Consider the following 25,155-nt stretch of genomic DNA (forward strand, 5'->3'; position numbering starts at 1 on the left):
CATTGTGTTGGGAAATGATCTAGGACAAAAGCAATCACAGTTCATGTAGATACCAAGTCCACAGAAGCTGTATACATTTTTCCTTTGGAAGATTTTCTGTTGACTAATGTAAAGTCATAAATTTGGTCAGTACTGAACATTTCCACGGAGAAGGCAATGGCAACCCACTCCAGTACTCTTGCCTGGAAAATCCCATGGACAGAGGAGCCTGGTAGGCTGCAGTCCATGGGGTCGTGAAGAGTCGGACATGACTGAGTGACTTCACTTTCACTTTTCACTTTCATGCATTGGGGAAGGAAATGGCAACCCACTCCAGTGTTCTTGCCTGGAGAATCCCAGGGACGTGGGAGCCTGGTGGGCTGCCGTCTATGGGGTTGCACAGAGTCAGACATGACTGAAGCTACTTAGCAGCAGCAGCAGCAGCAGCAGAACATTTCCAACAGGGTTCTTGTTGAGCAAATGAGTTTAGGTTAGCCCTGGGCCTATATGAACCCACAAAGTAACTTCTTAAAAACCCAGATACATTCAATTTAACATGATTTCTATGACCATAAAGATATATCTTAATCACATTTCTGCACTCCTGATACCATGCTTTCCCACCATTCCCTTCAGCTCCATCAACACCACAAGGGAACATAATAATCTGGGACATGGATAGAGTTGAGCTTATTTGATGAGTTAGAAAAAGAGGATCAATATTTGGTGCAGAAAAAGATGCTTGTGTTCAAATAAAATAATACAACTGGCATTGGGGGAATTCCCTGATGGTCCAGTGGTTAGGACTCAGTGCTTTCACTGCCTTGTGCTTGGATTCAATCCCTGGTCAGGGAACTAAGATCCTGCAAGCCCTGTGGCATAATCAAAAAGAAAGAAAGAAAGGTTAAAGAAAAAAAACTGAAATTAAGTAAACAGCACAATAACTGGTTGAGTACCTTCCTTTGGTCTGCGTTATATAGTAGCAAATTAAAGAAAGTCGAACCACAAATTTTCTTGGTTGCTTTTTACCATTACTATAGCAGGCTTTTGTCTGGCAGAAGCATTGATAAGAAAATTAAGAATATACAAATTAAGTTTCAGATATCAGCAACACTAAATATCAAAGGGATTATCTCATGTGTACAGGCACAGGCCTGGTTGATATTCAAACTATTTAACAGCCATTGTATCTTTAACACTCTTTGACTAATCAGAACAAACATTAGAGGAAATCATCCAGCACAGTTATACTGCCCAGCCCAGCTTATCCCTTCTATGTTCTTTTCGTCATTGGGGAATTACTGTAGGCAAGTATTAACTGAACACATTCATAGAGATGTTGTGGTCAGAACAGAAACAGATATGTCAACAGAGAGAATTTAATATAGGAAATTGCTAAACAAGGGTTGGAGGACTGAAAAAAGCAAAAGAGAAACACTGAGGTAACAAAGATATAAGAACTATAGGAATCGGCTACCATTCCTAGCCCCGGGGGCACAGAGTGAAGATATTGGAATTACTAGAAGCAATAAACTTAGTGAAGAGGCAACACAGATTGAGATTCAGACTTCTGAAAAGGGTATTCCACTTACTCAGGAGCTCTGAAGGGGCCCAAGAGAGCTAGTACTCAGACTTCTGAGTAGGGGGCACTGTCCTGATGAGCAATACTTCTGGAGCAGAGGGGCAGATGATTTCTGAGAATGCGAAAAGAAGCTAGAAGAATCACTCTGCTATCAAACTAAGTGGCCATTCTGGGACAACACAGAAAAGAGTGGCTGGCAGGTTTTGTTTCCTTCCTCCAGTCTTCTATACTCCCCTGCAATGCTCCTTAAGGTGGACTATAACAAGAAGCCAGACTCATATATTTAGCAGAGTCATAAACCCAGGATTACAAATACTATATATATATACACACACACACATATAAAGGTTGAGAAATGATAACTTCAAAATCAGCACAGAAAAGATTTGCCTGAGATAGTGTATCAATGGTTAAGAAGTCACAATGAAAGAGTAACAAAACCATGAGGAAAAAAGAAAAATAAATGCATGAGTGAGAGTCAACAGAAATGACAAGCTGTAGAATCAAACCTCAGACTCAAAAGTCTTCAGATATTGGAATTTTAGGATATATAATATTAAAAATTATTAAAGACATATAAAAATAAATCAACAATATGTATCAGAAGCAAGAGTTAAAGAGAATGACAATTTGAAAAAGAACCAAATTAAAAAATGTAAGAGAAATCAAATAGTCCATGGAAATTTTCAATAGCAGATTAAATGATGGGTCAGCAAACTTTTTCTGTAAAGAACCAGAATTTTCTTGTCTTTTTGACTCATATTCTCTTTGCTGTTATTGCCCTTTGTCTCGCAGTTTTCTTCTTTTTTTACTAACCTTTTAAAAATGTGAAAACCTTTCTTATCTCTCAAGCTATACAAATATAGCTTGTGGGCTGGGTTTGGGTCATAATTTGCTGACTTCTGGATTAGATCATGCTACAAAACTAGTTACTTATACAGAGGTAGAACTGAAGAGAACAGAAAGATAAAATGATACAAAATACTAATGAGAGATTTATGAGTGGAGAATAAGGTGAAAAGTCAAACTAACACCCAGGAGATATAAGAGAATGACAAAGAGGCAATATTTTAAGAGAAAATTGTGAGATTTTTCAGGAATTGATGAAGGACAATCCTCAGATTCAAGTCCAATGAATCATAAAGTGAAGTTCACAAGTAAGCTGAAGAACAAACAAAAAAAACCAAAGAGTAGACCTTCAAAGTAGATTATCCTTCACAGGTTAATTGACAACTGATTTGACAGTTGGTTTGTTAATAATAACTAATGGAAGCCAGAACAGTGGAATGTGAAGTCGCTCAGTCGTGTCCAACTCTTTGCAACACAATGGACTGTAGCATGCCAGGCTCCTCCATCCATGGGATTTTTCAGGCAAGAATACTGGAGTGGGTTACCATTTCCTTCTCCAGGGGATCTTCCCGACCCAGGGATCAAACCCAGGTCTCCCACACTGCAGGCAGACTTTACCGTCTGAGCCAGTGGGATAATACCTTCAAACTGCTGATAAAAGCGTAACTAGAAATTTAAACATACATTTCTATTTTACAGCTTTTTTATAGGGGAGCATGCTATGCAGGATCTCAGTTTCCCTACCAGGGGTCAAACCCATGCCCCCTAAAACGGAAACAGAGTCTTAACCACTGGATCACCAGGGAAGTCCTTGCATTTTATATCTTTCCTTCGTATGTGTTTGTGTGTGTGTGTGTGTTTGTGCGCTCAATCGTGTCCGACTCTTTGCGGCCCTATGGACTGTAGCCCGCCAGGCTCCTCTGTCCGTGGAATTTTCCAGGCAAGAATACTGGAGTGGTGTGCCATTTCCTTCTCAAGGGGATCTTCCTAACCCAGGGATCAAACCCCTGTCTCTTGCATTTCTTGCCTTGGCAGGCAGATTCTTTACCACTAGCATCACCTGGGAAGCCCCTTTTCCTTCATGTCTCTGATCAATTTCATGAAATCAGTATCTCTGCCAAATTTTTGCAATTGCTTGGATTCTATGAGACAGAAATGGATGAAGTCATTGATCGTGGAGGAATTAGACAGGACTTAGGGAGTAGTGGCTCTTTGTGAGTGTCCAAACGCAGTCTTTACATCTAGAAGACAGCTAAGAGTATAGATCTAAATAATAAAGTCTCTGGACAACCTAAATAAATCCAGATCTCTGTATTACAGCCCACGTGCTTTGCTAATGAACAAGTATTTCAAGTATTTATTCCATTCATTCTTATTTAATATCCACATATTGAAAAGAAACAAACTTTTAAACAAATAATTACCCCTTTGTCTGAGGGCAGGTAGGAAATACAGAGTTTATATCATGAGGTTGCTTTGCTCATAAGCTGTGAAGTTGGGGCCCCATCTACCTTATTCATCACTGTAACCCCAACTCCAATGAAATGCCTTAACCATGGTAGCACTTACTACATACTGGTTTGAAGAGGTGAATGAAAACATTAGCAAGTAAGGCAGATGATTGCAGCTGACAGGTCGTTTAAATGTTCACAACTCCCCCATGTGCAGTCTTTCTTGGGGTACTCCTCAGCACTGAGTATATGTTGATATGCTTGCAATGTTGTATTACAATTCTTCATTTTCCTGTTTATTGCTCTTCTCTTTTCATTCCCTGTGAAGTCTCATCCACCTAGAAGATTTAACAGCAGGCTGGCAAACACATATCCCCCAGTTCAGATCACTTTCTTGAGCCCTCCCAACTTCCTGGTACATACTTGTATTTTCCATGGGCATCTAAAACATAACTCACCTCCAACTTAACTACTGTTCCTGGAGTTTAGAGAATGAGAATTTCTCTGAATTCTCCAACCTTGGGTGGTAGACAGATCAGAAGAATGTTTTTAGGTGTGTGGGAGCATCAGGAAGAAGGTTTCCTGCACTTTCCAAGCTGAAGATTTTCCAAGTATCCCAGAGTAGCACTTGAAGAGACCACAGGCTCTGGAAAAAGGAAGGATGTACGGGGACCTGTATAAATGGATAGCTTCATAATAAATGGAGATGTGGCTGTGTGAGAGTAAGCCCATGTTTAATGAAGATATAAGAGGGATCAGATGCACCTTAGAATGCTTTTGAACTTTTACATGACTCCAAGACAAAAAGAGGGTAGAATCCCCAACTGACTGAAATTGAGTTCCCATCTGTGTGGGCTCGAAATAGAAGTGAAGGTCAAATACAGAAATACATTTCCTTTTTTTGTACATCTAATTGGGCATCATTTGGGCATTTTTGACCATTTGGGAAAAGGTCAAGTGGTCACAGAAGACATTGCCGATACTTGAAAAGCTGAATCAAGGAGAATGCAAAGTGTAAATGATTTAAAATTTCAAGTCATTAGGAGCTGGATGGAAACATTTTAAAAGAGGTGTGGTTTTTAGGAGAGAGAATCTGCTAAAAAGGAATGTTTCTTGAATTACATAAGAAAGCAGTTTATGAAAGGAGCTCTCTGGCAATTCTGGGAGGGTTTTTGGTATACATTTACTTTCGGGAATTTGTTTTCTTTTTAAAATACATACATATGCATTCAATGTTAACTTTAATGTTTTAATCCTAACCTCCTATTTTTTTTAATGAGCCCTGGTCTTGCCAACTGTGGTTTTTCCAACCATGGCACATTTAACAAATATTGCTCATAATTGGCAAGAAATTTAATTCCACTTGTTAAGAAGGAGGACGGATGGGTGTACTTTTAAAAGATTTTCCAAATAGGTTGAAACTAACAGGGCTTAATTCCTTACTTAACAAAATTAAGTACCCAAAGCACTCAGTTGCTGGACTGTGCCAGGTAATTATGATATGCTTTTCTTAAATTTATGATTTCTACTTTTTAGTGGCTTTTATTACATAGTCAGCTCTAGATAATGGAAGGTCTTAATTTGGAGAAAAACTATACACTGATATATATATAAGGACTAATAGTAAAAATAAATCTTCAACTCAAATTTACAATATTATTATACCATCAGAATTCAGTATTCACAATATTTAATGAAACAATAAGCATTATTTTTGAGCTTGGAAAACCAGAAGAAAGAAAATAAAATTTGAATTATTATGATATGCTAGTCATTGAATCTATTAAATCCACTTGCCCTTAAGACTTCTTGCTGTTGTGGAAAGCATTTCACAAGGTTGTAATTACATTTTGGTTTTTCCTCCTCCCTTTGCATTTAGGCTGTAGCTTTATTAAATTATTCATTATAATATACCAACTTTAAACCCAAATAGTGTATAAATACAAGATCATGTAACTTCAACACAGTATTAGAGCCTTAGGAGCTAAACGAAGGTATGTATTCTACTGTATTATTTTCTGATTTTCACTTGTATTCTCCATGGCTTTAGCTCTCCCTTCTGCCATAAATTAAGTGCTCTGCAGCTTTACCAGTGCAGCTTTATTCCTTCTGCAGATGTAACCACTGGATACCCAAGACCCCTGGATAAGAGGCTGGATGACTCTTACACTTACAGGTTACCTTTCTCCAAACGACAAGCAGCACAGTGCAGTGAGAGTATATGTGGACTTTTAAGTGGGGAAATCAGATTACGGAAAGGCCAAAAGAATACGTTCCAGTAAAGAAAATAATATAATTTTATTGTATGTGCATGATTATTTGTCATAATCAGAAGTTAGAAGGCATTACCTTGTTCTCCAGGTGTTCTGACTTAGGATTATATGAGTAAAAGAAAAAAGAAATAACAGAATTGAGGGTTTCAGCTCTGCATCTTTGTGGGTGTGCACACCTGTATGTGTCAGTGTCTTTGTTATAAGAGATAAGCTGGTTTTGGTTCAGAATTTGCACTGGGATAAGGCCACCACCCACTTCACCTAAACCTCATCATGTCATTCCTCTGTTTTCATTCAGGGTCAGTTCCTGACAACCCCACCCTGATAAACTTGTTTGAATGCAAAGAGAATCTACCTTTTCCTTCTTTGGGGAGGTAGAAACTGACTTATTTTTGCACTCTTATGCATCATAGAGTCTGAATGTAAGAGATGCTCAGCAAATGTTTGCTAAATGAATAAGAGAGAAAGCTGTACATGTCTGCAGCCATGGTTTTACATAATTTATCCCGTGTAATTCTAGAAGTTCATGTATATTTCCTCAGAAGGAATGTTGTAATCAGTTTATTTCCTTATAGTTCTTTACCTATTTATTTATGTATACATACATTTATATTCACATACACACACATATACACAGAATTTTTCTTCTTCTTAACAAAAGTTGAATCATACTATCTTCTAATACATAATTTTTTGGCTTAGCAGGTATTTCTTAGAGATCTTTACCATGTCACTATGTAGAGGTGTACAACACTTTTTTACAATGATTTCTCAGAATAGATATTCTATAATTCATTTAATAGCCCTCAACCTGAATAACATTTAGGTTGTTCGCTACTGTTCTTTTATGAACTTTTACACTTTACCAGTTTTATGGGTGTAAGTCATACCAAATTTTAAATCTTGCACAATCCCTACCACAGGTGACGCTGATTGTCTTCACTTGTGAGTGCTTTCAGGCACACTATTCACATATTTGGCCTGCTTTCTCTTGGTTGGTTTCTCCTCTTCTTCCTTCTGACTAGCATGTTTTAGGGATAATAAATGTTTTTCTTTGTGTGTGGTGCAGATATTTTACCTTATTCGTGTGTGTTCTAACTTTGAGTTACTTTTTATTCCTTTATATTTTAAGTTTTTATATCAGTTTGTTTTGTGTATACTTTCTGTAAGCTATGTGTGTGTGTGTGCTCAGTCGCTTTAGTTGTGTCTGACTCTTTGTGACCTCATGGTCCATGGGATTTTCCTGGCAAGAATACTGGAGTGGGTTGCCATTTCCTCCTCCAGGGTGTCTTCCCAACCCAGGGATTGAACCCGTGTCTCTTGCATTGCAGGCAGATTCTTTACCACCGAGTCACTGGAGTATGGTGTTATTATTTTTTTCTACCAAGCCTGAGTTTCTCTTTTAATAGAAGAATTTAATAAGCTCAGATGAGAGTGATTACAGCTGTGCTTGGACTTGACCTTGTCATCTTTGCTGTGTGTTTACTGGCTGTGTTTCCTTCTCTCTTTACTCTTTTCCCTTCTCTTCCTTCCTCGTTCTTTCCTGACACAGTCTTGTATGAATGAATTGAATTATTTTTATTTATCTCATTTCCTTCTATTTCTAAAATTCTGGCTAAATTTTAGCCTATGCATATAAACTTTGTGGCCATTGTTTGGGGATGATCAGTATGTTTTGTTCCTCTGAAGATGACAAAAAGCTTAGCATATTTTCATTTTCACTCCTCCTCAGCATCTCCTGTATTGCAATCACTTGAGATTTTAATTCTAAATTATTCCTTTATGTTATGCATCTATAATTATTCAGATTTAACTGTAAATGTCCTGTATCTAAAAAATCCTCCCTCATTTCTATCCCTTACTATTTATTGTGGTTATAGTTGATTTTACAATTTGTCCTGGAGGATATGCTTAGTGAAATGTCAGACAGAGAAAGACAAATACTGTGTTTTCACTTATATTTGGAATCTAAAAAATAAAACAAACAAAGGAATATTAAAAAACAAAGCAGACTCAATTACTAGTAAACACTTGTTTGTGTTTACTAGTGGAGAGCATTGGGAGAGGGGCAAGATAGGTGAAGGGGATTAAGAAGTACTAACTACTAGTATAAAATAAATATGAAATAAGGATGTAATGTACAGCATAGGGAATATAAGCAATATTTTATAATAACTTTATATGAAGTATAATCTATAAAACTATCAATCATTATGTTATATATGTGAAGCTAGTGTTTTAAGTTAATTGTGCTTCAATTAAAAGAAATGTTTGCTCTTGCACTTGAATGCTAGCTTGACTGGGTGTGAAATTCCCAGTCAAAGTAATTTTATCTCTGAACTTTCAGGATATGGTTTCATTGTCTTCCATCACCCAGTGCTGTCAACACAATGTCTGATGCCAATCTGATTCTTTTGGCTTTGTGGGCAATATTTTCTTTGAAAACATTTTGTGATTTTGTAATAATGCTTGTGACATTTTACAAAAGTGAACTTAGGATAGGATAGCTATATGCTACCCCTTTGGAAATTGAATCTACTCACCATGGAATCTTTGAATACGCCACCTTATTTATCTTCAACTCTGGGAAGTTTTCTTCTACTGCTTCTCAGTTTATCTTTTCACCCTTTTCCTTCTCTCTGGTGTCTTTAGAACTATTTTAAATAAGTGTTGGCCTCCTTCTAGGCACAGTCTTAATGTGTGTTTATTTCTATTTAATTTTTTTTTATCTCTTTGTTGTTCAGTGATTTTTCTGGGAGAATTCTCTGACACTCTTCATATATTATTCTCCCAACCCTTCCTAACTTTATTGTGTCCCTTCTGCCATTTACTCTACACATTTTGGTCTATTTAAAATTTGGAGGTTTATTCACTTATTCCAAGACACGTAGTTGTGCTTATTTAATAGATGATATAGTTTTTCTTAATTCCTATGAGATTCTCTAAGACTTACTTAAAAGTTTTTTCAGTTAAGTCTCTTTTCTCAAGTATTAGTTCTTTGCTTGATTTAGTTTGGCATTTCTCTTTCGAAGTGTTGGTTGAACTTGAATATCTAGTGATTCTTTCCTCTTTGCTGTCATCTTTGTGTTTGCATTGTGTTTCTTTGACTATTCACACACGTTCATTCTTACTTAAGATTTTACTTTTGGATGATTGTTGGGGAGGAGGACAAGTGTGCCTGTAGCTTATCTTCTGGGTAAAGTGTTTCCCTCTCCCTTCTGCTACTGCTAAGTCACTTCAGTCGTGTCCGACTCTGTGCGACCCCAGAGACGGCAGCCCACCAGGCTCCCCCGTCCCTGGGATTCTCCAGGCAAGAACACTGGAGTGGGTTGCCATTTCCTTCTCCAATGCATGAAAGTGAAAAGTGAAAGTGAAGACGCTCAGTTGTGTCCGACTCTTAGCGACCCCATGGACCGCAGCCTACCAGGCTCCTCCATCCATGGGATTTTCCAGGCAAGAGTACTGGAGTGGGGTGCCATTGCCTCTCCCTTATAGGTGTCACCAACTCCTTATGTTTTTTCTCTTCCCTGAGTAGCCAGACTCACAGTTTTGCCTGGGAGTATATGCTGTATTGGGACCTACTTAGGACATGCTGTAAGAGAATAAAAGCTAGGCGGCCCAGAGGTTGTGAATAAATTTTCTCAAACCGTGACTCTGATGATTGCTGTGGAGCTCTTTTCCACTTCCTGTCTCTGTTGCCTCAGAATGAAGCATTCTCAGTACCACCTCTACTTCAGCAGACATGTTCTTGTGGATAATCTGGTTGCTTTTTTCCTAGTAGCTCAATCTCATCTTTCAGTCTTTCAAGAATACTTTAACATTTCTTGCTCCAAAATGGCATGCCTTCTTATTTCCCTTGCTGTCATAGATGGATAGATCTCTCTAGCTCTCTAATTCTGCTCTTATCTCTATTCCTGTCTTCATATCCATAACATCTATACAAATAACCGTTTCCATGAATAAACCCCTATTGTTATGCATAGCTCCCTGTCTTTGGCACCATATCAAGAGGTAGGCACCTAAGTTTATTTCTCTCATCTTGTTATAATCTCACAACATAATCCTTACGGGGACCTTTATTCTGCGATTTCTATAAAAAGGAAGGTGTAACATTATGCTTAGGTTAGTGAAATTCTGTCAATACCTCAGATAATAGAGCTGAATAGCATTCTTTCTGATGATTTAACTAATATAGGTATGGATCTCGGAGATCCTAAAGGAAGACAGTGTTAACATGTTACTTACACTGTCTTTCCTAAAGATTAGTTATCTCCAAACATGGTTGTAGCAAATACAGAATCAAAGGCAATTAAAGTCTGGATTTTAGGAAAACTGCCTAAAGTGTCTATATTCTGGGTCATTGATTAAACAAAGATCTATATGCTTGAGATATTATTTGAGCAGGCCACAGCTGACATTCTGTTATGAAAATTTAAGAGCATATATCCTTGCCCTGATGGAAGGCTGTCCTCTACCTGTAGGAAGGTTCACCTGAAACATCTTTTTTTCACAAACAAGGAGCTTAGACTGATCTAGAAAGCAGGCAACTCTTCACTCAAAAAAGCTGCTTTCTTGGTCATAAAGTATAGAAGACATAACAGGTCCCTTCCCTATCACTGTAATGTAATAAATGTAACACACTTCCTAACACTGCATCTAAAGGATGGGTAAAGAATGTTGTGAAGTATTTAAATCACAAAAGAATTATTAATGGCTTGTGCTTGTGTGTTTGTACTAAGTCACTTCAGTCGTCCTATTCTTTGTGACCCCATGGACTCTACCCTGACAAGCTCCTCTGTCCATGGGATTCTCCAGGCAAGGATACTGGAGTGGATTGCCATTTCCTTCTCCAGGGGATCTTCCTGACCCAGGGATCAAACCTGTGTCTCTTTCGTCTCCTGCAATGACAGGCAGGTTCTTTACCACTAGCACCATCTGGGAAGCTCTAAACTAATTTTCTTATTTTTGTAATCTTAGTGCTGGTATAAAAGGTCAAGCATAATATCGCAATGAATGGATCACTTTCATTGTAACCTAGAGGTTGATGTCAAGAAAGGAGAAAAAAGCCAAAACAGTACTTCTTAGTCTGGATTAGAAGCATAAGTGAAATTATTCCTTACTTATTTCATAAATTGAGCTTTACATTTATTCAATTTTGCTATAGAAGAGACCACTAAAAGTTGCTTTCTTAACTGAATCATTCAGAAATTCTGGGGAGGCAATAATCCAATTCAGATTTTCTACGGAAGCAATTCTACTGTATTTACTCCTGATCCTGGCTCATGTATGTTTTATAAACCTGTTAGCTCATGAATGTCTAGCACTGGCAAATTAGTTCTAACATCTAAAGGAGTCACAGACTGAAAGCTAGACCAGAATTTAAAAAATATATGAGCTTGTATAGATGACAGATCGCTCAGAAACTGACCCTTCTGAGTATAGTGAGGACAAGTCCAACCTGATTTCTTTCAAGTTTGTTTTGCTAGGAGATTGGTTGCGGAAGGATCTCAAATTAGGAAAGTGAGATATCTTGAAAACAGATACTCTTAAAAGTGAGAATACTGGGACCACTCTTCTTGTTCTGTTATATCCTAAGCAGAGAGTTTTATGGTGCAGGTGGCGAGTCTTTGTTTCTGTCATTCGGAACCGTTTAAAAACTTCTTATGATCATAAAAAATGCAATAACTTGCCTTTCTAGGACTATTTTGTATTTAGTCTATTTCAGGAATATATAGCTACATCTAGGTAAGTCAGACTCCAAAATGGATTTTTGCTTTACATTCATTTTGCCTGTTTACATCAATGAGGCTAAACAATATCTCCTTCACATGATACTAAATATCAGCATTTCAAGAAATAATTTTTGGCTATGCTGTATTTTACATTCTTTCTCAGTCCAGAAACATAAGAACACACACACACACACGCACATACATATACATGGACGCATTTGGTAGTTTTGTTTTCCCTTCATCACAGAAAAATAGCTGTGTATGCAAAGAAGCATGCCCAGTTAGCATGCGATTAAGGCAGGCAAATAAAAATAGAATGGGGTAATGGAAATTAAATCACACGAATGACTTCTTGGAAAGTGTTTTTCCTGAAATTAGTAACACATACCTCATGACTTATTGAGGGGCCATGCAAGGCCTGAAGAGTAAATATTCCTTGGCAGTCGCTTTATATTTTCCCCCAGATGAGTTGTTTTTAACGGTTAAATCAGTAGAGTGCAGCCGATATATAGAAAAAAGTGACAGGTGCCAGTTTTGTTATTAAATCCCAGCCTCGGAGCCTCTGAATTTCAAATGAGTCCCCTTATTGGCTGCGTGTGTGAGGGGTCAGGGATGGGAAAGCGTGACCAGAGCAGAATGGGTTTCACTTCACTGAGCCCCTCCAAAGTCTTCATTAAACATGGACATAACATTTGTGCTTGTTTTGTTTGTTCTAGACAGTCTGGATAATTACCCTCTGAAATGGTGTGCACCCATGTAGATTTGTGTGTTTATCAAGGGGAGGGCGGGTGTCGAGGCATGGGGAGAGGAGGACGAAGGTTCATTGCACTCTTTATTTTAATCCTTCAGTGATGATTGCATTTCTCAACCTCCATACCGAACCTCATCAGTTGCCCCTTAAAACTGCTAGTTCAGGTCATTCAGTTGAAATTGTATTTGATCATTCTAAGGGTAGCTTTTCGTAGTTCTCATTCCTTCTTCTCCTCCCCCTCCTGGTGGGTCTGAGGACGACCCCCATTGACTTGGGAAGGAACTCTGCTCTCTACCAGAAAAGATAGAAGGGAAGAACTCAACCTTAAAGAAAAAAAAGACAAACAGCCTATGAACTGCCTCCCCTCAAAATAAAAGAGGTCAGACAGAAATGGGAGGCAGGAAGCAGGCACCTTTGTCATTACCTTGCCCTTCTCCTTAAAAGAGTGTATTGAGAAGGTCAGCAATTCCAAGAAAGGCCATTGTGTTTAGTGGTCCATACACAGGTTTCAGGATCAAGCACATCTAGGTATCAAGTCTTAGCCCTTCTTCGTGAATTTTGCAGCGAAGTTGGTTTGGTTAAACGTATCTATTCATTTGATTAGCAAGTATTTTTCTCCCTCCTTACCTGAAAAGGTGAAAGTGAAAGTCGCTCAGTCGTGTCCAACTCTGTGTGACCCATTAACTGTATAGTCCATGGAATTCTCGAGGCCAGAATACTGGAGTGGGGAGCCTTTCCCTTCTCCAGGGGATCTTGCCAACCCAAGGATGGAACCCAGGTGTCCCGCATTGCAGGTGGATTCTTTATCAGCTGAGCCACAAGGGAAGCCCAAGAATACTGGAGTGAGTAGCCTATCCCTTCCCCAGGGGATCTTCCCGACCCAGGAATGGAACCAGGGCCTCCGGGGTCTCCTGCATTGCAGGCGGATTCTTTACCAACTGAGCTATCAGAGAAGCCCGCCGCGCAAGCGCAGGCGCAGACGCGCTCGCAGCCAACGGATGGGCCACTGCAGCCGCGAGGCCTAACGCCGCCAGGGGAAGCCTGGGCCGCCGCCTGCTGCGCGCGGGGGCGCTGCCGGGGCAGAACCAGCCGCTGCCCACTCTCCTGCCACGGTCGCCGCCGCTGCCGTCCAGATTATCTACCTAGATAATCTCAATATTTCTTTGTAGTGAAGGGAGAAAACAGGCAGTCAGATCTTTATTGCTGCCTCACAAAAATCCTAGTCACCATAATAATTACCCTAAGATGGGAGGGTGATTATTTCTGTAGACAAAAGTTCTTTGTAAGAACACTGGCATCAGAGAGCATCCAGTCATTGCATTTTACTTTTCATTCTCTCATGTACGTCATCAGAGGTAGGTAGAGGTAACATTATTAAGAGCTTATTTTGTGGCAGACACTATCCTGAATGACACCTATTAAATCATTTAGTTCTCATGACAACCTCATGAGGAAACATTTTTATTGTTATTGTTGTAATTGTTTTAAAAATGATGATTCTAAAGCATTGAGATATTGAATAACTTGCCTCAGCCACAAAAGTACTAATAAGTACCTGAGCTGGGATTTGAGCTCAGACAGCATCTGACCCCAGAGTGTGTGATCTTAACCACTGTGCCTCTCAGGAGAGGTGGGGAGAGCAGGGGAGTTAGGTACAGTGAGAGACTGAACTGAGAGACACAGTTTATAGTTCAAAATATTAGAGGTGGAGAAAGCGCAAAATGCCCTGATGTTTTCGTCTACATTCCTCCCAGTGACGCCGTCTAAGGATGTGGCACCTGAAGAGTCAGTTGTCCTAGGTAATTGGGCACAGAGAAAAATATCTCTTTCATAGAGTTGCCATCCTTGGGAAGTGAAGGGTAGAAGGCACCAAGGGCCTGTGTGTACCTCATGCTCTACTAGGTACTGTGTGCAATTAAACCAAGAAAGTTTTGAACTTAGTAATCTCACAGTCTACTAAGAAGCCAAGGCACGGAACAAATGGGACCCAGGAGTTAATGGAGTTTTCCTTATTTTGGGCTGTGCCTACCTGATAATAGAAAAATAAAATCACCCAGCTGACTATTTCATCTCACAACTTGATGCTACTTTTGATCCTTTAAAAAGGAATGAATGACCTCACTGTTGAGGTAAGAAAATTTCAGAGTGAGTGGAAGTCAGTGTGGATCAACAGTACTTTTTGAGGACATACTTGCAGCTCAGCTGTGATGGACACTTTCAGATATGAAGACTCTTGGAGACAGAGTAGTTAGAGGGTGGTGAGCATGTACTATCTGTTAGAGAACGGATTGATCCTGTGCCCTCCAGCATTAGTTGCTTGAGATATTGTTCAGAGGAGGTGATAGATTCTATCCACAGATAAATATGGGCACAAATAGTAGTAAAAATACTGTAAAGGAAAATTTCATAGATATCAGAAGAGAGAGACAAAAAAGTTATTATTTACAAGGAACTTATACTTGCATTGGAAATAATATGATATAAATTTATTTTTAAAAAGCTAGAGAAAAATATAAAAACATACACCCAGATACCATGGGTGCATACTTGGGTAGGAGTGAAACTAATAAGAGTAAAAGCTAGATTTAATATTAATGTCAGCATTTGTCTGCTGGAAACTCCAGTTAGTCTGTCTACTCACCTTTCTTCTGGAACCTTGCTTTTCTAAGTATGTTGAAAGTTTGCTGCCTTGTGCTTCCTACAATGCCATAGTATATGTAAGGTCAGGAACTGTGGCCAGCCTTTAGCAACATGGGTGAGACTTGCTGTTCAGGGAGCCTTGGATGTTTATAGTGCCTGCAGGAAAATACAGGTGGTGGTGAGGCTACCCAGCCTATATTTGCACATTAGTATGTATGCAAAAAACTCTATGCTGCTGAAAAAGAGGTTGCATGTCTGATTTCAATACAAGGAAATGTTTTGGGTTTTGGAAATACAAGAATCTTGCAAGACATAAGATTCAAATCTTTTTCAGGACAGAGATTCCTTCCAACAACACTCTAATCCTGAATCTGCTTAAACTTGCAGTAAAGAGAAATTTACCAACTTTTAAGGCACCTTATTCTCTATTTTAAGTTGCAGTGTGCCTTTCAGCATCTTTACCTGACTCTTCTTTATAAAGGCACACAAAATAGATTCTTTCTGAATCTTCAGTAAACCAAAGTAAACTTAGACCACTGACCAGACCATATATGGACCATCTTTCATTTCTGAATTACTCTATTTTTGAAGTTCTCTGTTTCATTTGCACATCTTAAAATGTGCGACTCAGAATTAGAGTCAACGACACAGGTGTTCTCTGACAAGAGCTTATGTGGTAAGACATGTGCCTCCTCCCTTTAGCAGGACACCAGGTCTTTTTTAGTATAACCCAAGGTGATGTTAACTTGTTCAAAGCTCTGTATCCACTGGACTAACGGTTGTCAACTGGGTGGTTTTGCCTCCCGGGGACATTTGGCAGCATCTGGAGACATTTTTGGTTGTCATACCTGATAGGGTACTAGGAGCATCTTAGACTAGTGGGTAAAGACCTGGAGTGCTGCTAAAAGTCCTCCAAAGCACACCCATATCAAAGAATGATCTGGTCCTCAGTGTCAACACATCCGAGGTTGAGAAATCCTGATCTTAACTACAAATATCCTGAAGACAAGCTTCATCTGAACACCAAAACTAGGACTAAAAGGAATAACAGAGTTGGAAACGAATTTAGTTTAGTCTGCGGTAAGGAGAAAGTCTAAGTGTGCAGAAGGGTCTGGGCCTGGGGGTGGGTGGTACCCTTTCAGCAGCATTAGCCAGAAGGAGGGCTTTGAACATTATTAGGAAGGAAAGAACAGCAGAAAGCTCAGTTTATCACAGGGCATCAGATTAGGTATGGCAAGTTTCCCCAAAAGGCAAGCCAAAATGTAAAACTGCTTCTACATCAGAAAAGAAGCAATAGTCATCATGTTTGCAAGTTAAATACTTGGCAGAAAACAAAGGTCTTGGTATAGTTAGCAGTTTAAACATTCTTTGGTGAGAGTATCACCTTGGGAAGTAACTCATATCTAAAAATTCTCTGGGACTGAGGAGAGAAAGATGACAGAAGAAGAGGTCACCTTTGTTATGAATCATTTAGTAAGTAGTAATAGAATTAAACACAGGAAATTTGTTGATTCTCTTTAATAATTCAGAAAATGCAATTTAAGTGGCATAACCCTGGCAAAAACAAAAATAATGCCCATTTTGCCTAGAATGTAGATAAACAGGCACTTCCATAGTGGATATGGGAGTAGAAATTGATAACTTTTCTAAAAAAATAATTTAGAAAATCTGTAAGGAAAGCCCTAAAAATGCACAAACTGATGACTCATTTCTCTGAGATTGTCATAAAGGATAATTACAGTTAAGGGAAAAATTTTAGCGTTAAGAACTGCTTGTTATTATAGTGTTTTAGGGATCAGACAATATTTTTAAATGGGGTAGGTTAAATAAATTATGATATTACAGAATAGAATTTTATGCAATCACTAAATTGACATGAAAATTGTATTAAATGAAAAAGGAAAATGATATGTTTTTGTATGCAGACATTAAGTGGGCATTTCAGGCAAAGACTTAGATTAAAAACTTTTGTTTGCATATTGGTACTTTCTTGTTTTTGATACTGCTTTATTAAACAAAGAAAATACAAGTAATTTTAAAATATAAGAGTAAACTTAGAAAAAAGAAAGCCCACGAGAGAGTGAAAATAAATTTATATCACTTTAATAATTAATTAACAAAAGGTATGTATAATCTACTGATTTAAAAAAATCATTTTAAAAGTCTGAGAAAACAGTAAAATTAGACCAGTAAATAACAGTGAATGTCTCCTATTCCCCAAACTCAGATGGGCAGAATATTGAGCTGGAGGTGAGATTTTCACAAAGAACAAAGGATTGTTTCCTAGAACAGGCAGTTCACAAGCAAAAGAATTGCACTCTTTGACTGTTGCATTAAAGAGCTGATTCAAAAGATAATGGTAAATGAGTCCAAAGCCAATTAGAAAGAATGTTTATTGAAAGGGAAGAAGCCAATCTGATCATTGTTAGGACTTCTATGTATTTAAATAGTTTTAAGAAGTGGATTTCAAACAGGAATTAAAAAAACATAGAGGACCCACTGAGGGACCCTCTGCCTAGAAACCTACGGTGAATTGCATAGGGATCTCTAGGCTTGTTTCTCCCGAGTATCCTAGGGGTTAACTGCAGGGTTCAGACAGACCAGAGAAAGCGTTTCTGTGTCCGTGCATATAGGCAAGGCATGGCAAGAGGGATGTAAAGGCTGTCTAAGGCGGAAATTAATGATTCTGTGCTATTGGTTACAACCAGGTCTTATTGCACATTTCTTTGCACAGCAAAGAAGGCCATCAAAGGTTGACAGCCAAAAGGAACAGTTTAAACAAAATGCAAAGCGTCATCTTCCCTTTGCCTAACTGTATGAGGAGGTCTCTGCATCTGGCACTCCCTGTGTGGTCCAGGAGTCTGAACCTCCAGAAGGGGAGAGAAAATCCAAAGAAAGGCTGCAAAGTGCACTGGAGGCATAGCCACAAGGAATAAGAAGTTTGAAGGGGAGGAGGGAAGGAGAAAGAAAGAAGGCAGATTGGGTTTTAATAAATGTTAGTTTTCCTTCCTGCTAACAGAAACTGTGCTGGGCCTTTGCGCAAGATACTTTATTTATTCCTCAAAATTCCTTATCTGGCAAGAAAAACTTGATTATTTAACTTTCATTATTAATAATGAAACTTTCATTATTCTCAATAATCCAACTTTCATTATTCTCAATTCACTTTGAGAACCTGGTGTAGCTCAGCCCCTCACTTTCTAGGTGTATGACTTCAGGAAGTGATTTAACTTCCCCGTGTCTTTGTTGTTCAGTCATAACTCATGTCCAACTCTTTGCGACCCCATGGACTGCAGCATGCCAAGCTTCCCTGTCCTTCACTATCTCCTGGAGTTTGCTCAAACTCATGTCCATTGAATCTGTGATGTCATCCAACCATCTCATTCTCTGTCACCCCCTTCTCCTCCTGCCCTAAATCTCTTCCAGCATCAGGGTCTTTTCCAGTGAGTTGGCTCTTTGCGTAAGGTGGCCAAAGTATTGGAGCTTCAGCTTCAGCATCAGTCCTTTCAATGAATATTCAGGGTTGATTCCTTTAGGATTGACTGGTTTGTTCTCCTTGCAGTCCAAGGGATTCTCAAGAGTATTCTCCAACACTACAGTTTGAAAGAATCAAATCTTTGGTGCTTAGCCTTCTTTATGGTTCAGTTCTCACATCGTATATGACTACTGGAAAAACCATACCTTTGACTATATAGACCTTTGCTGGCAAATTCTCTGCTTTTTAATATGCTGTCTAGGTTAGTCACAACTTTCCTTCCAAGGAGAAAGTGTCTTTTAATTTCATAACTACAGTTATCGTCTGCACTAATTTTGGAGCCCAAGAAAATAAAATCCGTCACTCTACTTTTTCCCCTTATATTTGCCATGAAATAATGGGACTGAATGCCATGATCTTAGCTTTTTGAATGCTGAGTTTTAAACCAGCTTTTTCACTCTCCTCTTTCATGCTCATTAAGAGGCTCTTTAGTTCCTCTTTGCTTTCTGCTATTAGAGTGGTATCATTTGCATATCTGAGGTGGTTGATATTTCTCTAAGCAATCTTGATTCCAGCTTGTGCTTTATCCAGCCTGGCATCTTACATGGCATACTCTGCATATAAGTTAAATAAACAGGCTGACAGTATACTCCTTTCCCAATTTGGAACCAGTCCATTGTTCCATGTTCGGTTCTAACTGTTGCTTCTTGACCTGCATACAGATTTCTCAGAAGGCAGGTAAGGTGTTCTGGTACTGCCATCTCTTTAGGAATTTTCCACAGTTTGTTGTGATCCACACAGTCAAAGGCTTTAGCATAGTCAGGGAAGCAAAATTAGCTGTTTTTCTGGAATTCTGTTGCTTTCTTTATAATCTAATGGATGTTGGCAATTTGATCTCTGGTCCTCTGCCTTTTCTAAATCCAACTTGTACATGTGAAAGTTCTTTGTTCACATATTGCTAAAGCCTAGCTTGAAGGATTTCAAGCATTATCTTGCTAGCGTGTAAAATAAACACAATTGTATGGTAGTTTGAACATTCTTTGACATTACCTTTCTTTGGGATTGAAATGAAGACTGACCTTTCCAGTGCTATGGCCATTGCTGAGTTTTCCAAATGTACTGGCATATTGCATGCAGCACTTTCACAGCATTATCTTTTAGGATTTGAAATAGCTCAGCTGGAATTCCATCACCTCCACTAGCTTTGTTTATAGTAATACTTCCTAAGGACCACTTGACATCACACTCCAGGATATCTGGCTCTAGTTGAGTGACCACACCATTGTGGTTATCTGGGTCATTAAACCTTTTTTGTACAGGCTTCTGTGTATTCTTGCCACCTCTTCTTAATGTCTTCTGCTTCTGTTAGGTCCTTTATTGTGCCCATCTTTGCATGAAATGTTCCCTTGGTATCTCTAATTGTCTTGAAGAGATCTCTAGTCTTTCTCATTCTATTGTTTTCCTCTATTTCTTAGCATTGTTCACTTAAGGCTTTCTTCTCTCTCCTTATTATTCTCTGGAACTCTGCATTCAGTTGAGTCTGTCTTTCCCTTCTTTGCCTTTTGTTTCTCTTCTTTGCTTAGCTATTTGTAAGGCCTCCTCAGACAACCACTTTGCCTTTTTGCATTTCTTTTTCTTTGGAATGGTTTTGGTCACCACTTCCTGAACATTGTTACAAACCTCTGTTCATAGTTCTTCAGGTACTCTGTCCATCAGGTCATATCCCTTGAATCTATTCACTACCTCTACTGTATAATCATAAGGGATTTGATTTAGGTCATACCTGAATGGCCTAGTGGTTTTCCCTACTTTCGTCAATTTAAGCGTGAATTTTGCAATAAGGTGCTCATGATCAGAGCCACAGTCAGCTCCAGTCTTGTTTTTGCTGATAGTATAGGTAGTATATTTCTCCATCTTCGGCTGCAAAGTATAAATCAGTCTGATTTTGGTATTGACCATCTGGTGATGTCCATGCATAGAGTCATCTCGTGTGTTGTCAAAAGAGAGTGTTTGCTATGAACAGTGTATTCTCTTGAAGAAACTCTGTTAGCCTTTGCCCTGCTTCACAAGGCCAAACTTGCCTGTTAATCCAGGTATCTCTTGACTTCCTACTTTTACATTCCAGTCCCCTATGATGAAAAAGACATCTTTATTTGGTGTTAATTCTAGAAGGTCTCGTAGGTCTTCATACAACCATTCAACTTCAGCTTCTTTAGTATTAGTGGTTGGGGCATGGACTTGGATTACTGTGATGTTAAATGGCTTGCCTTGGAAATGAACTGAGATCATTCTTTTGTTTTTGAGATTATACCCAAGTACTGCATTTCAGACTCTTGTTGACTATGAAAGCTATGCCATTTCTTCTAAGGGATTCTTGCCCACATTTGTAGATATAATGGTCATCTGAATTAAATTCCCTATGTCTAGTTTGTGTAATAAGTCTGGTAATCAACATTCAAGATGTGGTTGAAATCTGTGGCTTGTTTACTAAAGTCAGGGTGCTCTAGAATTTGGTGGCCCCTTGAAATTTGAGTTTTGACCAAGCTCTCCTCCCTCCCTCCATGTCACGTGGTTGGTAATGAGCTTAGGGATGGCCTTCAGGTGGATGTGACAGGCATGAGGCTGCTCCCTGCAGCTGGCTTGACTTAGTCATATCCCTGTGTTTCTACTTGTGAGACAATCTGGTAGACTCACAGGAAAAAAAAACAAAAAAAAATTCCTCCCTGTGAGCCCCAAACTGACACAAAGACAAGGTTTGAGCTAAATTGCTCCCATCATTTGCTTTTAAATTAAAGGAAGAAGGATTTGAAGGGAGTGGCTAATTCAGAGACCCCTTGGCTGAGGACACTTAGAAGCTTATCATCGCAGTCTCACAAATGTGATTTTATTCAGGGAAAATAGGAGCCTAATGTCTCCAAATGTTTTAATTATTTATCCACCGCTGTTTCAACTTGTCCTCTGATGTTGGCCGTGAGTCAGATGGAGATTTAAGCAGTGTTTTAGTCATTATTATGCCAGCATTTAACTTTTCTTCTGTATTAACAATCAAATCAAAGGACTTTTTCCTCTTGTTGTTAATTTATTTTTTTTATGACAGGGATGAAAAAATTAACATCTAATGAGGGAAAATAAAATCCCAAAATAGCTCAGAAGGTCGTAATCATCCTTGCCAATAGAGTTCCAGGGAGAAGAAACCAACAACATATATTTGCATCTCAAAAACATAAGCTTTCAGGATAAAACCTATTTGGTAATGAAGCAAGCCTCAACACACCAGAGGTTGGATTCCTGCCTCTAAGAGTGACCCTAAGTTACTCACCTACTCTATACCTCAGTTTTCTTATGAGAAATAAGGTATGCAAAAATCCTGTTGCACCTTACATAATCTCTTTAATTTGATTTAAATGATTATGTTTTGAGGCGTCAGGATATGGTCGGCACTTTGATGGAGTTGCACTAATCTATAATAATGTATTAAAACCCCAGACAAAATTACCTGCTGAATAGAAGAAAATTAAACCTTTTGCCTTCCTGAGTTTGAAGGATTAAATATGGACACATCCTCTTTTGTCTTTAATCCCATACCTTGCTTGAGAATGCAAAGATAGGAAAAGTGTCTGTATTACTTAATAAGTGGAACAGCAGAATCTAGTTTTTGGCCAGAGAGTTGTAGACTCTGAAGGTTGTACAAAGTATCCATGGGGGACTCAACTTAAAGTGAAACTTACCACAGTTCTAGAGAAGAAGAGACATGTTGGCAAACCTGCATCTTTCACAACTTTCAGGTCAAATAGTCTTCAAAAACTGTTTTTAAAAGAGCCCTTACTTATAGATCATCTACTGTTGCATAAACTGTAGCCTTTTAACCATAAACCCATTTGTAAGCCAAATTAGGTAAATGGTGACAAAAGCCATGGGGAAAAGATTTATTGTATTTTAAATTTCAGTTAATCTGGATATAGAAAAGTATCCTAAGAAATAAGTAATTCAAGATAGAAAATGATGGAAGACACTGACCCTGGTGCTAAATCAATAAAATGTATATTAAATGCCCGCTGGGTCAAGGCCTGGTACAATCGGCCCTTCATATTGATTGGTTCCACATCCTGAGATTCATTTGGAAAAAAATAATAATAATTCTAGAACATTCCAGAAAGCTAAACTTGAATCTGCAGTGCATTGGCAACTATCTACAAAGCATTTACATTGTATTAGGTATCATAAGTAATCTAGAGATGATTTTTAGTATACAAGAAGATGTGCACAGGTTATATGTAAATACTGCATTTTTGTGTATAAGGGGCTTGAGCATCTGCAGATTTTGGTATCTGCAGGGGTCCAGGAGCCAAAACCCCACAGATACCAGTGATGACTGTACTGGTGCTTCAGAGAAACAAAGTACGATGTATGCTTTGACTCCAGGAAGACTTTCCCAGTCATTTTTCAATGTTTTTAGAGACCAAGGCCTTTTGGCAGAATATGGAGGAGTCACCTCTGGGGCTAAGAGAAGTTCAAGGAAGCACTGCCAGACCAGGACCCCAGGTACCTGCTTCAACTCAAGCAACTTCTGGGAGAGAGAGAGCCCTTCTAATCTTTCACTTGAAAAAGATTCCAATGCTTTGAAGATAGCTAGTGCTTTTATTTCAGAGACAATAAAATATATATATTCAAGTAGTATTGTCCTATATACACACCTATTTACTTTCACTGTTCCCCTTTTCTTGAAGTTATCATAAATTCCTCAGAAGGAAAAGTTTTTGTTTGCTTTACAAAATTTTTAAAAAGCCACAAGTTATGGCCATTGCTTTCCCTGTGGGTTGTTTGATGAAGAAATCATCTAAGTTTCTGTTAGTGCCTCTCTTTTTGGATTTATGTTGCACTGCAAGTCCAATAAATTTTCATTTCTCCTCTTTGCTAATTAAAATTAGATTTTTTTCAACTGAAAAGAACTTACAAAATCTGTAATATAGATTCAGAATAGAAGTTCATATCAAGAGCAGATAGGAGAAGGTGTAAATATAAAGTAAGTTTAAAACATGGCCCTGCCCATGAAGATGGTATAGTCTACTTGGTCAGGGAAGAGGAAAACCCAGAAGGTAGTAATAAATAAGAGGAAGTCTCTTTATGGGAAAATTTCCTTTCTCTGGCTAACTTCACGAGGTAAGGAGGATCTAGTAGAAAGAGTGGGCTGGGTAAGCAATGGGAGGAAGAAGTCATGTGAAAGATAAATAAAAACACCAGCTCTTAAGGATTTTTCCAACACTGCACATAAAATATTAGCTAAGGAGAAAAACTAGTACCTTTGGAAGACATTGCTGCCAAGGGGCTTGGCATTTCCATAATGGTGGAGAAGGGGAGACATCTCTGATTTCCATAGTATTTTGTAATTAATTTGGTGCTCTTATGGAAAATTAATTGGTTTTTGGATAATGAAATAGAAAGAAATATTCAGACTCTGGCATATTAAAAGAAATTCTCTTTAATAGACACAATGTCAGCCTGATAATGTGGTTCTGCTCCCCCAGGTGCTCAGACGCAGTTTCAGGCTAGCCCGAGAGAGAGCCTTGGCGGCTGAACAGTTAAGCAAGCTTCTCCCTTGCAACTAAAGCTAAGCAGATTAATTAAAACTTAAAAGCATTATGATTTAGTTATGAATAACAGTTTGCGGGTGACAGAGCTCCCCGTCTATAATTCACCATAACAAAATGACACTTGGTCTCGCTGTTGCTATAATTAGCTTTTGATATACTATTTCTTGGAAATTTCTCGCCAGCCACAGCCTGTGTGTTTCCAGATGTCCTGCACATACTTAAAAATGGTAAACATTAATTTATAGGGATGACAGCTGTGGGTCAAGTTTGAGGTTGATTGATAATTCCTTATTCAAATGTGTGCCTGTGTGCGTTCATTTGTCATCTGCTAGCGAAACAGAAAGCCATTCTACCACATTCCTAGTTAATATTTCATTTTTTTCATAAATTATCTGTAAAAGCAAAAGCAATAGAATTTAGACCTTTTTTCACTATATGGCATGGAATATTAATGGAGCAGAGGGTTTTAAAAAATTATTTTGCAGCCAGAAGGGTTGTGATCTGTTAACCCAATACCTTGTATTTGCACAGTGCTAAGCACACAGTGGGCTCACAATAAATGCTGCCTAGTGACTGCAAGGAAGCTCAAAATACTTTCTTGATGATGGGCTGTAATTTCTCTGAGCCTCCTTCCCATTTTATAAATTAAGGAATAGCAGCCTGTAAGGTTTTCCTAAGAGGTGATAAAGTAATTCATCTCTAGGTCAAGTTCAACTTGAGGGTACAGAAAATGACCCATGCTCACAGAAAATGTCTTCTATCTGAATTATTTATTGGGTTAGACTTGAAGTGCACACCAGACGAAGCCTCCTTTCTCTTTGACTCCTTGTAC

General features: G+C 38.6%; 2 long non-coding RNA genes across 4 annotated transcripts in view; one reads left to right on the forward strand and one right to left on the reverse strand.

Annotated features, from left to right (window-relative positions):
* Positions 1–2,356: 2,356 nt before the first annotated feature.
* LOC145518738 (uncharacterized) lies at positions 2,357–13,640 on the reverse strand. Its single transcript, XR_014063239.1, has 3 exons — positions 13,245–13,640; positions 4,320–4,507; positions 2,357–4,199 (listed from the first exon to the last, which is right to left on the reverse strand). It is a non-coding gene; the product is annotated as an uncharacterized LOC145518738 (long non-coding RNA).
* A 35-nt stretch (positions 13,641–13,675) lies between these two features.
* The window catches only part of LOC145518735 (uncharacterized), a 270,910-nt gene continuing 259,430 nt past the window's right edge, over positions 13,676–25,155 (forward strand). For 2 of the 3 annotated variants that reach the window (XR_014063235.1, XR_014063234.1), the window contains exons 1-2: positions 13,676–13,972; positions 23,189–23,274. This is a non-coding gene — a long non-coding RNA (uncharacterized LOC145518735). The remainder of the gene's footprint in view (positions 13,973–23,188; positions 23,275–25,155) is intronic. The other variant, XR_014063236.1, reaches the window with a different exon arrangement.

This window comes from Giraffa tippelskirchi, chromosome 8 (assembly GCF_054371585.1).
Source record: "Giraffa tippelskirchi isolate mGirTip1 chromosome 8, T2T-mGirTip1v1.2.pri, whole genome shotgun sequence".
NCBI classification, from domain to species: Eukaryota; Metazoa; Chordata; class Mammalia; order Artiodactyla; family Giraffidae; genus Giraffa; species Giraffa tippelskirchi.